The sequence below is a fragment of the Hemitrygon akajei genome, chromosome 13 (assembly GCF_048418815.1).
Source record: "Hemitrygon akajei chromosome 13, sHemAka1.3, whole genome shotgun sequence".
NCBI lineage: Eukaryota > Metazoa > Chordata > Chondrichthyes > Myliobatiformes > Dasyatidae > Hemitrygon > Hemitrygon akajei.
Window position 1 is genome coordinate 79,619,850 of NC_133136.1, and position 15,051 is coordinate 79,634,900.

Sequence of the window (15,051 nt, forward strand, 5' to 3'; positions counted from 1 at the left end):
TCAAGCAAATAGAGATCAAAAAATTCATTTAAGATCACCCCCATCTCTTTTGGCTCCATGTATAGATGACCTTGTGAATCTTCAGCAGAACTACTGTAGATACCCAATTGCTGTTTCCTTGCAGCATTTAGATCAGAACTTCCAAATTCAGCATCTGTGTGATAGGATTAGTTCCAAGGCAGGGCTTGGTGATTGCCCCTGTAAGTTCAAATTATCGCCATTTGTGACAGCAGTTAAGATCAGAAGAGAAAATTTATTCTACTAATCTCCTTTTAGTCCATCAGCCAGTGAAGCACCAATAGTAAAAGTTGGCCATTTTAATGTCAACTCATGGACTTTGTGGAGAACATTATCAGCCCAAGTCAGTTTGACACAGAGGGATCTGTCCTCAACATTCCTTGTGAAGAGGTGAGAAACCAAAATCAAAACAAATTTAATGACCCTTGGTAGAAAATGGAAGCAGAAGACCATTGGTAAGAGCAAGAGTTGGTCTGGTTAAAGTTGTCATCATGGACTATAACACGAAGGGTCGCTGTTAGGCAGAGCAACAGAGGACTGCTTCTGCATATGGGGCCTCAGAGTAACATGACTGAACTCTCAGAGGAGGAAAAGTGAAACATTTTCACAATCCCAAAAGAACAATATAGCAATTATGGCTGAACAATTAAATGATAATCAGCTTTTGTATAGGTACATTATTGAAGCCTTTGTTGAAGGTGTCTAATTACATCTGAAGTAGGACCACAACACAATATTTATATAATGGAAACATTTTTGAAGAATCTTGTAACATCCATAAATGTTCTATTCCAATGGATTCAAAGGATTGAATAGTGAAACAGGAGCAAGTCATTTCATTCCCTCGAGCCTCTTCCATCATGTTGTGTGATTATAGTTGATCTATGACCTATCTCCAAGGAAACAAGCCTCTACTGTACATTGTGTTCCTGCCAAGATATAAATGATAACATCATTAAACATTGCTTCAGTTCTTATATATAAATTTAAAAGAGATATTAGGACATGATTATTTCATCTTGTTTTTAAAAAAATATCGATGGCTGGTGGGGACTTCAGCTGTCATCTAGTAGAGCTCACTATTTAGTGATTATGTGAGCTGATGTAATTTGGTTTTGTACTATGAATGAGAATGAGCATCATAATTAGATTAGGGGAGCAAATGCAGTATGCTCCAGACAGCCCTTGAGTGTATCTTGAGCTTAATTAAGGTATCAGAAGCTCTCTTTTTCAAATGTATTTAGATTTCTTTTAATGATTTTGCATATCGTACATACATTGACATTAACATTTAAACTGAATGTATTAACATGATCTTTCTAAGTACTGAGCTGTTATTAATCCTATATAAAGTAATAATAAGCAGCTGGAGATCCTAGTCAGCACATTAATGATAATATAGTTTCTCATTGATTCGATGCTTAATACGACATAACTTGAAGTAACAGACTGTACATATTCTTAGGTTTGTATTTCCTCTTTCCCAAATTATTTACAAACACAGCCTTCAATGAAGCAAGTTACTTAAGACAACTACTGGCAAATTCTGATGGGCCCATCATACCTGCAGCATTTCTTCGACGGTTCTGCTTGCCTCATACATGAGTTTGACAAGAGCCCAATGGAATTCCAGCACTCCAGCCTTAACCTGGAGCATTCAATGCTGTGGGTAGCAGAAAAGTGTTTGTGTCAGTGAACCATCTTAGAGTGGAACAAAGGTAACTACCAATTTGTTGAAAGCTTCTTTATTATTGAAAATTAAGTGTTTTCTATGTAATGAATAGCCAAACAAATCACATTTGCATGATCCAATACACATTATTTCTGCAACTTGTCAGTAAGCTAGCAACTATAGAAGGTTAAAAAAATAATTTGTCTTTTCTAGAACTCTAGGGACCAGAATCTTCTACAGAAGACCAAAAGCAAATGAATCAATTGGGTATGAATCCCTTATTTGGTTACACCCAAAAAGTATTTTTATTCTAGGAGTCAACACTTGCAGTCCTCCACGATATATATTTTGTTGGAAATATCAAGGCAATTGCAGCTGACGCAGTCCACATAAGGTGTTGCATCATACCAACAGGGCAATGGACTATTCAGCCCAAATATCTAGCTGGATTTTAATGCTGTACAAAAATTTCCATCTATTTTGCTTCATCTCCCTGTTTCCATACATCCTTCCATTCCTTAATTTGTTGTCTAATTTACTCTTAAGTGCATCGGTGTTATTCATTTCAGCTATTTTATGCTCTACATTTTCATTACCCTTTGGAAGAATATATTTCTCCTGAGTTCAGTTTATATTTTTAAGCAACTACCTTCCATTGATGACCTTTAGATTTAGATCCACACATAACTAATAATGGCTTCATTACCTACAGTAATTTTAAAAACCACTTCAGATCACCTGTTGGACTTCCACACTCTGGACTAAACAGCTCTATTCATCCAGACTTTGTTATCTATTATTTGGCTCACTTTAGCTTGTTCATGCAGAAAAAAAACTATTTCCATTATCACAGCATGTTTCTTAAATAAATCCAGAATTCTCTCCCTGCAAATATTATTCAAACTGCTGCTTATTCATTACATGAAAAATCACCTTGGCACCTGTTCCAAAATTGCTTTGAACTAGATTGAACAGTTCTCTTATTCTTCTCTCATCATTTAATTTAGAGACATTCTCTAAGTTGACCTTTCTAGGCCTATCTAATTTGCTTCCTCATGAAGCCCCCTTGGTTGTTTGCAAGATTTTGTTATCTCTTGTTTCCAGCCAAGGAATACCAAAAACCAAGTTTCTTTTATTTATAACTCAATTCTCAGGCACCTGAGATCAATCTGGGGCTTTTCTCTTTAATGAAAGACCATTAAAATTAGTAAGCAGAAAAGGAAAAGGCATTCATGGTTTAGTGTAACCAGAAATCAGTATACATTTCTCTCCCTTTTCTCTCTCCTGATCAGCAAGTTCATCCAAAAGCTACCTCAGTCTTCCTCACACTCTTTCTTCCCCCTCTCCCACCCACTTGATCTACCAATTACTTACATACTCTTCACACCACGTCACCTCCTGTTGCTGTTCCCACCTACCCACACCACCTCCCTCAATAGGTTCCATGCTTCCTTTTCTATCCAATTCCATCAACTGCAGCTCTTTGTTGTCTTCACCAATCACCTTTCAGGCTCTGTTGCTACTTCCACTCTCCAGTCCCAATCTGTATATCAACCCTTCCTCACCTGGATTCACCGAACACTGGCCAGTCCTTTGCTCTACCCATTATCCTTCTCTCTTTACACTGGCTATCTCCCCTCTATCCTTCATTCCAGGTGAAGGTTCCAACCTCAAATGTCAACAGTCCCTTTCTTTCCTCAGATGCTGTCTTACCTGCTGAGGTCCTCTTCAATTTGCTTCTTATTACCTTTATATAGTTTGGACAAGAACGGTATCACTAAGTCACTTTGTAACTAGATATTTTTGAAAATATTACTTTATAAACAGGTTGAGCAAAGGCTGAGCATAATCTCATGACAACATCAGTGAAGAGATTGAACTTCAAATAATTCTCATACAAAATATTATCCTATGCTTTGCAGAAAACAAAATATATTACAATTTTTCAGATCAAGTGAATAAACAGTCAAAGTTTGGGGCTGAGACCCTTCATCAGGACTAATGAAGAGTCCTTGGCCCAAAATGGTTACTCATTCCCGTAGATGCTGCCTGACCTGCTGATTTCCTCCAGCATTTTGTGTATGTTCGAATATGAAGCTTTCAGCAATTTACCAGAAAAGTCAACAACTCAAAAAATGTTCATCATGCTAAATTTGTATCTATGTAGTTCACTACTCTTTAAATTGTCGTTAAGACAATTTCTAAATTTACCTCTTTCTGTTAGATCAGTTCAGAGAGCTAGAAGTCATCAAAATACAACATAGAATGCAGGAAACACAGTTAAGGCCAACATTTTTGTCCACTCCTGTATGTCCTGGAATTAAGCCATGCCCCGGAGCAGCAGAGTCTACACACTGTGGTCTGGAGTCTTAAGTAGAACAAACCAGGTAACGATAGCATATTCTTCCCATAAAAGACACTAATAACTCAGACGCCTATTGCCTATAACAATCCTATCTTTTCAATACTAGGTGTTTTATTCAATTAGCTCACTTGCCTAAGTTAAAACTTGCCACCTGTCATTTTTTTCATATTTCCTTGTAACATAGGAGGTCATTTAACCTATTGAATCTATGCCTGCTCACAGTGCCGCTCTATTCCTCTATTTTGCCTTACAAACTGCGGTGCTATCTCCCCCCTCCCCAGATTCTAATACACGAAGGTTAAATATAATCCCAATTAACCTATCAACACAGATGTCTTTGGAATGTGGGGATAGAGGAAGAGCACTTGAAAGAAACCCAGAGAGTCACAGGGAAAATGTGCAGTAGTTGCACGTCAATTGCTAGTACTGTGAGGCAGCAGCTACACTAGCTCTGTCACTGGAGTACCCATTTGATGGAATTTGAACTCGTATCACTGAATCATTTGTCAAAGGCTCTATATTATACATCTGCATGTTACTATTGTACATACTGGTCTATCTATGATAGAAAAATATTAATATGTTCCATAAAATATGTGCTTGCACACATATCGGCTTTCTCTGATGTATTGTATGATTAGCCAATTTCAATTGTGACTGCTTATGGGATACTGGACAATATAATTGCAAAAATATAGGAAACATCAGATACCACATTCTCAAGCAAAGTCATTACAAATTGTCAACATTTTAGATGGCCAGATTTACAGAATTACCATCATTTCAACATTAAAATTGACTTTAAATTCATAACATTGCTTTATATCTGCCTTATCTAACTTTAATGAACAGTCCTATAAGCTCTCTATTTTCTCTCTATTCTCACCTTCTTTCTTGTCATCTGTATATGATGCATCAAGAGATGAAAAATAGTAACTTTATTATGTAGTGTTATTTATCCTGTGTTGCCTTCTCTTTTCTTTCAAGCCAAAACAGAACTGACAACATAAAAAAATCCAACATTGAAACAGGTAGATAATAACACAAATTATATCTCACAAATGTTGAAGTGGATGGTGAGTTTTAATATGTTATTTTGACATGAGAGAAAATAATATGACACATTCACCTATCAAGTACTTTATTCATTTCATGAGTTAAGGCATGTATCATTCAGCTTAAAGCAAAGAATGTGCTTTACTATATCCTATTGTCACTTCCTTCAATTCAAATCTTAAATTCAGATTTAAAAATTCTTTAAATAAATCTTCAGATAAAGCAGTTCATAATACTGACCTTTAATTTTGTCTCTTTTTTTGTTCTTGAGCTATGAAGAAGTTTTATTTTGAAACTACACAAACTGATTCTATGATCTCACTTTCAAGACTCGTCAGAAGCAGAATCAGGTTTAATATCACTGGCATATATTGTGAAATTTGTGGTTTTGCAGCAGCAGTACATTGCAATACATAATAATAAAAACTATACATTACTATAAACAGTAAAACAGGAGTAGTGCAGAAAGAGAAGGAAAGAGAAACAGGTTTCTATTCATGGGTTCGTTGTGCATTCAGAAATCTGATGGTGGAGGGGCAGAAGCTGTTCCTGAAATGTTAAGTCTGTGTCCTGTGCCTCCTCCTTGATGGTAGCAGTGAGAAGAGAGCATGTCCTGGGCAATGGGGGTCCTTAACGATGGACGCTGCCTCTTTGAAGGTGTCCTGGATGCTGGGAAGGTTAGTGCCCATGATGGAGCTGCCTAAGTTTACAACTTTCTGCAGTTTTTTTACAATCCTGTGCATGGCTCTTTACAACCCATGTTCTCATTATCATTTTTATTTGCACAGATTGTCTTACTTTGCATATTGGTTGTTTGTCAGTCTTTGCCTATTATATTACTTTTCTGAAAATGTCTATTGTATTACTTTTTCATTGTAAGTGCCAGAAAGAAAATGAATCTCAAGCTAACATAAATGTACTTTTGATAAAAAATTTACCTTGAACTTTGAACTTTGAATGTATACAATCAGCAATTCAAATTTGCATACAGGCTTGTCTCTGAATGGCAATTACAGTTAACTTATTTGGACTCTAGTGTGTAGGCATGGTGTATGGGTGTGAATATTCATTTTTGAAGTGCTTTCTTATGGAAAATAGAGAAGTACAATTTTAATGAGTATACTGTGCCATTTCTGTGGATACTGCCAAATCCCATTAAGTAAATATGTAATATTCTGACAAAACCTTTCTACAGATCTAAGCTGATTAGGCAAGTGTCAGCCTCCCAATCCCTAATATGATTATGTCCTTAAGTCCTTTCTGAAGTGATCCCACAAGACTAAGGATGACTTACTTCTACAACAACTCTGTGGTCTCTGAGGTGGATGATGAAGGAAAAATGGCCTCACAGAAGCTGCCATTGATGGGGCAGGAGGAGCTTGACAAGATGCATAGTTCAGACCACTGTGAAATCTTTTGTCCTCATTTTCTGTCAACTGGTAAAACAAAGCTCATAACACTGTCATGAATATCCATTTTGAGCGGCACACCATCATTCAAGGTACTGTACACCCAGATCTATAGCCGTGGCAGATTTGAACTGCACAGAGAGTGTTCAATCAGATTGGGTTCCATCTCCTCAGTTATGGAACCATTTAGCTACAGAGTTTCTCAGAGTCATAATGCAAATTCTGCCATTCCAGAGCAATAACAGGCATGAACTTCATTGTGTTACATTAAACAAAAATGCCAGTATCTGCACAAACCACAGCACACCCTCACCAAAGACTTTGATCTTATCAACTAAAGAATAATGGAGAAGTTTTGTCATATTTGACCACCCTCAGAATCTGTGGTTCTATCTCAGCTGTCCATCTCTTTGCCAATCTTGGTTTGGACAGGAGTCATGCAAGGCTGTGTCAGTGCGTCTACCTTCTTCTCTAGCTTACAAATTGCAATACTGCACCTCACCTCCAACAAGGTTTTTGCAAGAGTGGAGGACTTCACCTACAGAATAAGGGGAAAACTTGAATCACCGCCAATCTAGAAGCAAGTTCATTCCAAACATGGTCACTGGGTTACAATCTGCAGATGACAGTAAACTCTCAAACTCCAGACCCTCAACCATTGGTTAACCGGCTTCACTGAAATATGCCAGAGGATGATGCTGAGATTAAACATTCATTTTTACTAATCCATAATCAATATTTACAAAAGGTTCATGAAACAAATGGGCAGGAAGCCACATGCAAAGTGAAACATAAATGATTAAATTCACCATAGTTTTTTGTGCATTTGTACAGCCGTCTACCGACTGAGGAAAAAGAATGTTTTGACTATAAGACCTCAAAGCCTGCAGCAAGCTCTGGGTGCAATGACCAAGCCTCGATAATCTCCCTCCTTCCACAAACTGTATCTCCTACAGCACACATCTTAATGCAATGGAAAAGTAGCACTAGAATCATGGAAGTGCCCAAATCCATAGGTAGGGTGAGCGATCTAACAGCAGCATCCTTCTCCAGACTAACATTCCCAACCTCAAGCTCAGACCATGACCCACCAGCTCCTTTGGGCGGGCTATAACATCAAGTGATTTCCAGGAGGATAAAGAAAGTACTTCAAGGATGTTCCCCAAAACTCTTCATCAGCTCATACATGTCTGACAATGGAAAAACCATTGTGTGCATTATTCATTTGTTCATGGTTTATCACTCTTTCAGTAGACCAATAATGCCATTCCCTGTTAGACTCATCTACATTGGTGATAGCAGATCTAACTCCTCCCTTCTAGATATAGCACTTCAAAGTGCCTTTCAGATGACCACAGAGCTCTTTCACTTGCCACTGCACCTGTCGGTCCTCCACAGAAGCCACAATGTGCATTGCTGCTCTCAGCTGGCATGAGGACTATGCTTTTAAGAGCTCACAGCCTTCTGCAGTTGCACTATAGCGGAGTGTTGGGAGATGCAGTGTGGCCAAGTATGGAATTGCATAACGTTTTAAAAGTTTCTTCTGAGTGCATAACGCCCTATCCCTGTTTTTGATGAATTTCACTATTTTTTTGAGGAGAACCTAATTTGATTTTAGCCCTAAATTCAACAATGTTTTAGCATAACAAGGAAAGGACCATATTGATGTCCCAGAAAAATAGATACTGAATTTACTAGTCTTTTTTCTCCCAGACTAGTGGCAGAAAGTCATATCTGCATTACCTCTAAAACATTTTTGGCAGATGAAGAATTGGAAAATGTATCATTGAAATCCTCTTTTAATCAATGATTAATTACTTCTACTGAATATTATTTCCAGATAATTGCACCTGTCTAGGAAATTAAAGAAAAACAGTCTTTTAATTTCTGGTCTCATTTGAAGCTGAAATCCAATCACAGGGTGAAGTGTTTGTACTTGAACAAGCCCTGCATCTCTTTATAATTATCAAATGCAAGGATGTAGAACAAGTAAGGCACCAGGAATTATAAGTACTTGGAAGCATAACAGTGGAAAATTTGTTAAATATAGAAAATGAAAAAGCAGTCATCATGAGCATGCAAGACACCATTGCTTAAGCATAGACAACGTGTGGCTGACACTACTTTCAGGAGTGGGCCCAGCATTTGAAATTAATCTTTGCTGTAGGTTTCAAAGTAAGATCACGTTAGAGAATTTACCAGGGCACTTCCTATTCTCAGGAGATGTCCAACAGGACTAAAACTAGATTGCATAATTGCATGCCAAAACATGGACTCAAGAATAACTTTTTGATGCTGCATAGACTTACATTTTGTTAAGTCACTGAGCGGGAGACAGAGCACAGAAGTAAAACTCACCATCCTAAAGCAAGATCAGCAACACTGCAAGACAAGACAAAAGTGAAATTTACTGAGAGGTTGCAGAATTATACAAATCCATCACTCAATAAACTTACTAATACATTACCTTCTAATTTTATTTTAATTAGGTTGAATTTTTAAATATTTTAAAGCGAAAGCAACTGAAAATAAAGGGTTAAACATGGAAAAAAAATTGCACGTAACATTTTATGGGAGAAAATATATCAAGCATACTTAAGTGACAATAGTGTGTTGATTCACGTGGGTCTTATATGTTATTGGTTCTGTTGCTTATTTCAAATACTGTATACAGCAAATCAAAACACTTACTCAATGCCAAAAGCACAAGGCTTCTTTTCTATAGCTCACACACATAAAGAGCCACATTAACAGCAGTGTATTGTGTTCAATACTAAAGACACTACTGTCAATCCATTTTACTCTACAAGTAACATGCTGATAAACAATGCCTTGTTACCATGTGAACAAGAGAACATTGTATTGCTCATCACTTTAAGGTCTCCACAAGTCCCTCTTCTTTTCCACCAGCTGAAAATGGATATGACACCCGCACTGTGAAAAAAAATATCATTGACATGTTACACCTGGGAATTTTACTGGTGAGCTGACTCTGAGATACCAATTGACACGTGTTGACTTTCTGTCTTCAAGTGTTTGGCTTGGAGTCAGTGGTAAACAGCTTGAAGGCCTTAAACATCCAGTGACTCGCAATTCTGTGGGGAAAAAAATGCCTTATTGATGAAAGAGCTCAGAGTATGGTCAGACTGGTTCAAGCTGACAGGAAGGTGACAGTAACCCAAATAAGCATACTTTGCAATAGTGGTGTGCACGGTCAATCTTCCAACTCAAGGGCAGGCTCCAGGCTTTCGGGTCTTTGGGCCTCCAGGCTTCAGTCACCACTTCTGGACTTCTGATCAAACTTTGGTATTCGAACTTCGGTATTTTAGGGCAACGTAATGGGTGGAACATGCATGATTCACAACCACTGACATTGAGTTGGGGTTCACTTTAAGAGGCTGATCTGACGTGATGATATAATGATGTGAAGTGTTTTTTACTGCACTTTATGTCCTGTGTTTGGTTGTCAATAAAGGAGTTGTCCCGGTTTCCCTTAATCTTAAAACACCTCTGCCATTTTATTTACTAAAACCTACACTGGTGACCCCTATGCTCTAGGACAATTCCAGAGGTTTTTCAACATGTTGGCTAATGTTGTCACTTTTTGGTACCAAAATACCATCGCTTGGTTTGTACAAGCTGAGGTCCAATTCACTCTGCATGAAGTCTCCATGGACAACACCAGGCACTACTATGTAGTAGTGCATTTCAGCAGTTCCACAGCAGCAAGACTGGTGAGTCCACCTGAACACCCGCCTGAATGTGAAAAATATTGTGCACTGAAAACTCACTCGTTACAGACTTGTGGACTATCAGAGTAACACACCAAACAGTTGCTCTCCGTGCCTGGTCTGGGGGATACTAATCCTTCAGAGCTAATGGACCACATGCTGTCTCTCCTGGGAAATCACCATCCTTGTTTTATTTTTAAAGAACTCTTCATGAAGCAAATGCCTGATCAAGTTTGCATGGCCCTTGCCAATGCACTTGTGAAGGACTATAGCAAGCTTGTTAAAATGGCTGATAGTCTACACTCAGCCAGGCAGAGGTGCATAGTTCTTCCTCCTTTCCCTGCCTTAATAAGACCGGTCAGTAGGGCCTCCAACACTCACACGAACACAGCAGCAAAACAGACAATGCCAGGTCGGTGTCGACTGCTTTGCAGCTACGACCATGCCAGTGCATTGGGAAATCAGAGGTCTGTGAACACCGTGGGTTCCAGCTATCTGGGACATCTACTGTTCATTCCTGTGTGACACGGTGCCAGCATCGCCTACTGATCAGAAAGCAAAGAGCAACAAGACCTCACTGTAGGCCGCCAACAGCAACACAATCCAGACTAACAGAACACGATGGATGACGCTCTGCTTGAGTGGGCGACGGTACACATTGGACTTCATCCTTGTTGAAGTGTTTAAACTTCTGCTCGGCCCAGATTTCCTAAGTGCCCAGGGACTGTTAGCTGATCTTCAGAACAGCCAGCTTTGTGCTGTCACCCTGCTCTCCCCAGTGAGCTCCCCACAACTTCTTTGTCAAGCGCATGCATCACCGTACATGACTTCACTCACCACACCAAGCCCACATTCTCCACAACAGTCACAAAACACGGGGTTGAGAACCACATTTCCACGCATGCACACATAGACTGGACCAAGAAAAGCTGGCAACCACAAAGGCAGAGTTTGTCAATATGGAAATGCTTGCCATTATACACCAGTCAAATAACCCCTGGACTTCACCCCTCCACATGATCCCTATGTCTCATGGTGGTTGCCACCCATGTGGCAATTACTGATGACTTAATGAGCCCCTCATCATTGCCCAGCTCCACACATTCAAGACTTTTTGGCATGTTTAGCCAGAAAGTTAACTTTTTCCAAAGTTGACTTAGTTAGGGGCTAACACTAGGTGCCTGGGAGCTCATAGGACATTCCCAAAATGGCTGTGATAATCCCGTTTGGCTTCTTTGAGATTTTGTGCATGATGTTTGGGTTGAAAAATGTAGCACAGACTTTCCAACAGCTGGTGGACTCTGTACTAAAAGACAGAGTTTCTTTTTGTTTATCTGGATGACATACTTGCCACCAGTGCGTCCAAATCCAAACATGTTTCATTTTTCCGCACACCTTTCAAGTGCTTAAGCCAACGTGGGTTGATTATTAATCCTGCCAAATGCCAGTTTAGATTGTCAAACTTTGACTTTCTCAGCCATCACATCTCCGCAGAAGGTGAAAAACCCTCCCATTAAAAGTCCCCACTATTATGGATTTCCCACCACCCCCGCACTACTAAAAAACGACACGAGTTTTGGGTATGGTGAACTTCTATCACCACTTCATTCCATGAGCTGCTGAACTTAAACTCCCCCTGTACAGTGCCCTTAAAGGCAATGCCCCTAATCACATGCTTGACTGGTCAGCGGACATGACCAGAACATTTGATGGCACCAAATGAGCTCTATCCAACACGACCCTTCTGGCGCACACCCATAGCCATTACTGCTGACACTCGAGACTATGCTGCGGGTGCTGCGCACGAACAGTTGGTTGGAGGTGTGTGGCAGCCACTCACTTTCTTCAGCCGGCAGCTCCATCTCCCAGAAAGGAAGAGCAGCACGTTTGACCGTGAGCTTCTCGGTCTGGCTGTCCGCCATTTTTGTTTTCTTCTGGAGGGTCACCATTTCACAGTGTTCATTGACCACAAACACCTCGCACACACAATGGCCAAAATGTTAGACTCTTTGTCTGTATGACAGCAACATCACCTGGCCTACATATCTGAGTTCACAACTGATACACAACATATCAAGGGGAAATAATGCCGTGCCCAATTGACCCTTGCGGCCAGGTGTTGAGGCCAAGCACACTGGGGTAGACTATGCCTGCATGGCAGTCAACCAAGCTACTGATCCAGAGGTCCAGGCTTACAGGCCTGCAGCTGGCTGACATTAAGTTCGGGGAAGCTAGGTTTTCTCTCCTGTGCGATGTCTCAACTGGTTACCCTCACCCCATAATGCCTGCAAAGTGGAGGCAGACAGTTTTTAACTACATTCCTGGCTCTCACATCCAAGCCGGAAGGTCTCACAGAGACTGGTTGCACTAAAGTTTGTGTGGTTCAACCTTAGAGAGGAATTGCATGATTGGAGTGCACCCTGTGTTGAATGTCAAAGGCAAAAATTAGCCATCACGTTTGGGCACCAGTGGCATCTTTTGAGGTCCCTGAACAATCGTTTGATCACATCAATGTGGACCTGTCTGGTCCTCTCCCCCATCCCCGCAATTTCAATTACCTCCTACCATGGTGGAGTGCCTCGCCAGTTGGCCAGAGGTCGTTCCTCTAGCATCGATGACGGCCACAGATGCGGCTCGGGCGTTTATCAGCACTGAGGTTGCTCAGTTTGACACCACATCTGACATTTCCTCTGACTGTGGTCCCCAATTCACATCAGACCTCTGGGGTGCGATGGCCCAGAGCCTCAGCACGAAGCTACGACACACCACAGCATATCACCCGCAGTCCAATAGCTTGTGCAAGTGGTTTCACCTCCCCTTCAAGGCTGCTCTGAGGACTTCCCTGACAGAGGAGTGCTGGCATGCTCGTGTCCATGGGCTTACTTGGGCTCAGAATGACTCCAAAAAAGGACCTGCAGTTGTCCATGGTTGAGTTGGTATACAGGCAGCTGTTACGAGTGCCAGGTGATTTTGTTTGTGACACCACGACTGCTTGATCAGCCTGTCAACAGCATTCTTCCCTTCTCAGAAAACGCAATTCCTTTGTGCCTATTCCTACCTCCCATCATGGTGCACAACACTCTTGGTTTCCTCTTGACCTACATTCTGCTTCATTCAATTTTGTCTACCATGATACACACCAGCATCCCCTTAGGCTCCCTTATGATGACCCCTTCTACTTATTGGAATGGAGAGTAAAGACTTTTATCATAATAGGAAGAGTAAACCTAAATGTATTTTGGTATATCACCTTAAACTGGACCGCCAAGATTTGGATGATTCCGTACAATGCCCCTGGCATCATGACATGATCATGATTTGGTTTCCCTTAAACATAAAATGCCGTTGCTGTTTAACTTACAGAAAGCTACAGTATCGACTCCTGGACTAACGGATAGCAGGACCCTGCAATCAAACTCCAAGCACACCAACTGACCAGCTCTCATGCCTTCTTGTGCATAGACATGCACTGACCTGGAACCTCCTGACAACCACAGATGCCCTTCATCCTCTTGTCTACATTGCTGTCCTTTAAGCATGAAGCAGAGATCTGGACTCCAGGTCTCCTTCGCCCCATATCCAGATCGCTAGTCTTTTGAGCACAGAGCAAAGGTCTGGACACTTGGTGTGTTTGTCCCATGTCCATATAGCTGGCCTCCCAAACCTGGGGTGCAGGCCTTGATTCCAGATATCTTTCATCACCTGTCCTCCTCTCTGGATCTTCAAATGTGGAAAGCAGAGTGGAGGCTTGGCTTCTAACTCCTCCACGTACCTGACTCTAATCTATAATCTGACCTCTAATTCACCACAACGCAAACCATGAACTGTAACCTGAGCCCTTACTCCTCTCTCCATTCCCAAAACCATCTCTATGAATTTAAAAGCCATCGAGTTTGATCCATAATCTCAGCAGAGATTGCAGCTCGGGTTACATCCTTCATAAGTGGATCCTCTAAGTGAAGGAGCCTGGAAGTAGCTAGTGACGTTTGCCAGCAGTTCACTTAATAATACATCCATTAATTATTCTCATGCCAGAGCAGTCTTGGTCATTTGTGCACAGCCTTTGTGTTCAGACCAAATGATATAGCCTGCCCATTGTTTCTGACCGAACGTAATTAAGGTCTCATTCCTGAGACTATTGGCGTGGGACAGGATGCTGATTTTGACTTGCGTATCTTGGCAGTAGAGGTGAAGGATTTCGTAGAAACTACAAGTGGTCAATGCCTCAGAAGTGTACAGGGACCACTGCAGCCCATTAGACCATGATTGAGGAGATTAGACATGGTTGAGGTTTGAGTTTCAAATGCTAAGTGTATTTCCTCTTTAAAGCTGTGCATATTTCTGAGCATCCCAGTGGCGTATCTAAGGTATGGCAGGTATGGCACGTGCCCTGGGCGCCACCGCTACTGAGCAGTTTCTATTAAAGTCAGACAAGCCATCCTCGGATCGTGAAAAAAGAATTTTCTGTAAAGTATGATCTGTCTTTTGATTATCATGGGTGAAAAGTACTAGGATGGCCTTATTTCAGAGCATTGTGTAAGAAGGCCATGAAATGTTTCTTCACGAAGAAGAAGGAAAGTGGAGCTGAAGGATGGAATGGAAGAGACGAAAGTTGGAGGCGGAGGAAGCCAAGAAGTCAACCAAGTTCTTCATGCCCTTTTTTGAAAAGCCCGGAACAAGTAGCTCGACACGTTCCATGGAGTCACTTGCACCTGCTACAAGTTTATTAGAATCCAAAGGTGGATCAAGTACAAATGTGTCACAAGCCAAGTATGACAAGATTAAGAGTGAGGTTGCCAC

General features: G+C 40.8%; 1 long non-coding RNA gene across 1 annotated transcript; it reads right to left on the reverse strand.

Annotated features, from left to right (window-relative positions):
* Window positions 1–860: 860 nt before the first annotated feature.
* Window positions 861–8,878, reverse strand: LOC140737517 (uncharacterized). The gene is made up of 3 exons (XR_012101181.1): window positions 8,830–8,878; window positions 1,583–1,681; window positions 861–947 (listed from the first exon to the last, which is right to left on the reverse strand). It is a non-coding gene; the product is annotated as an uncharacterized lncRNA (long non-coding RNA).
* Between the last annotated feature and the right edge of the window lie 6,173 nt (window positions 8,879–15,051).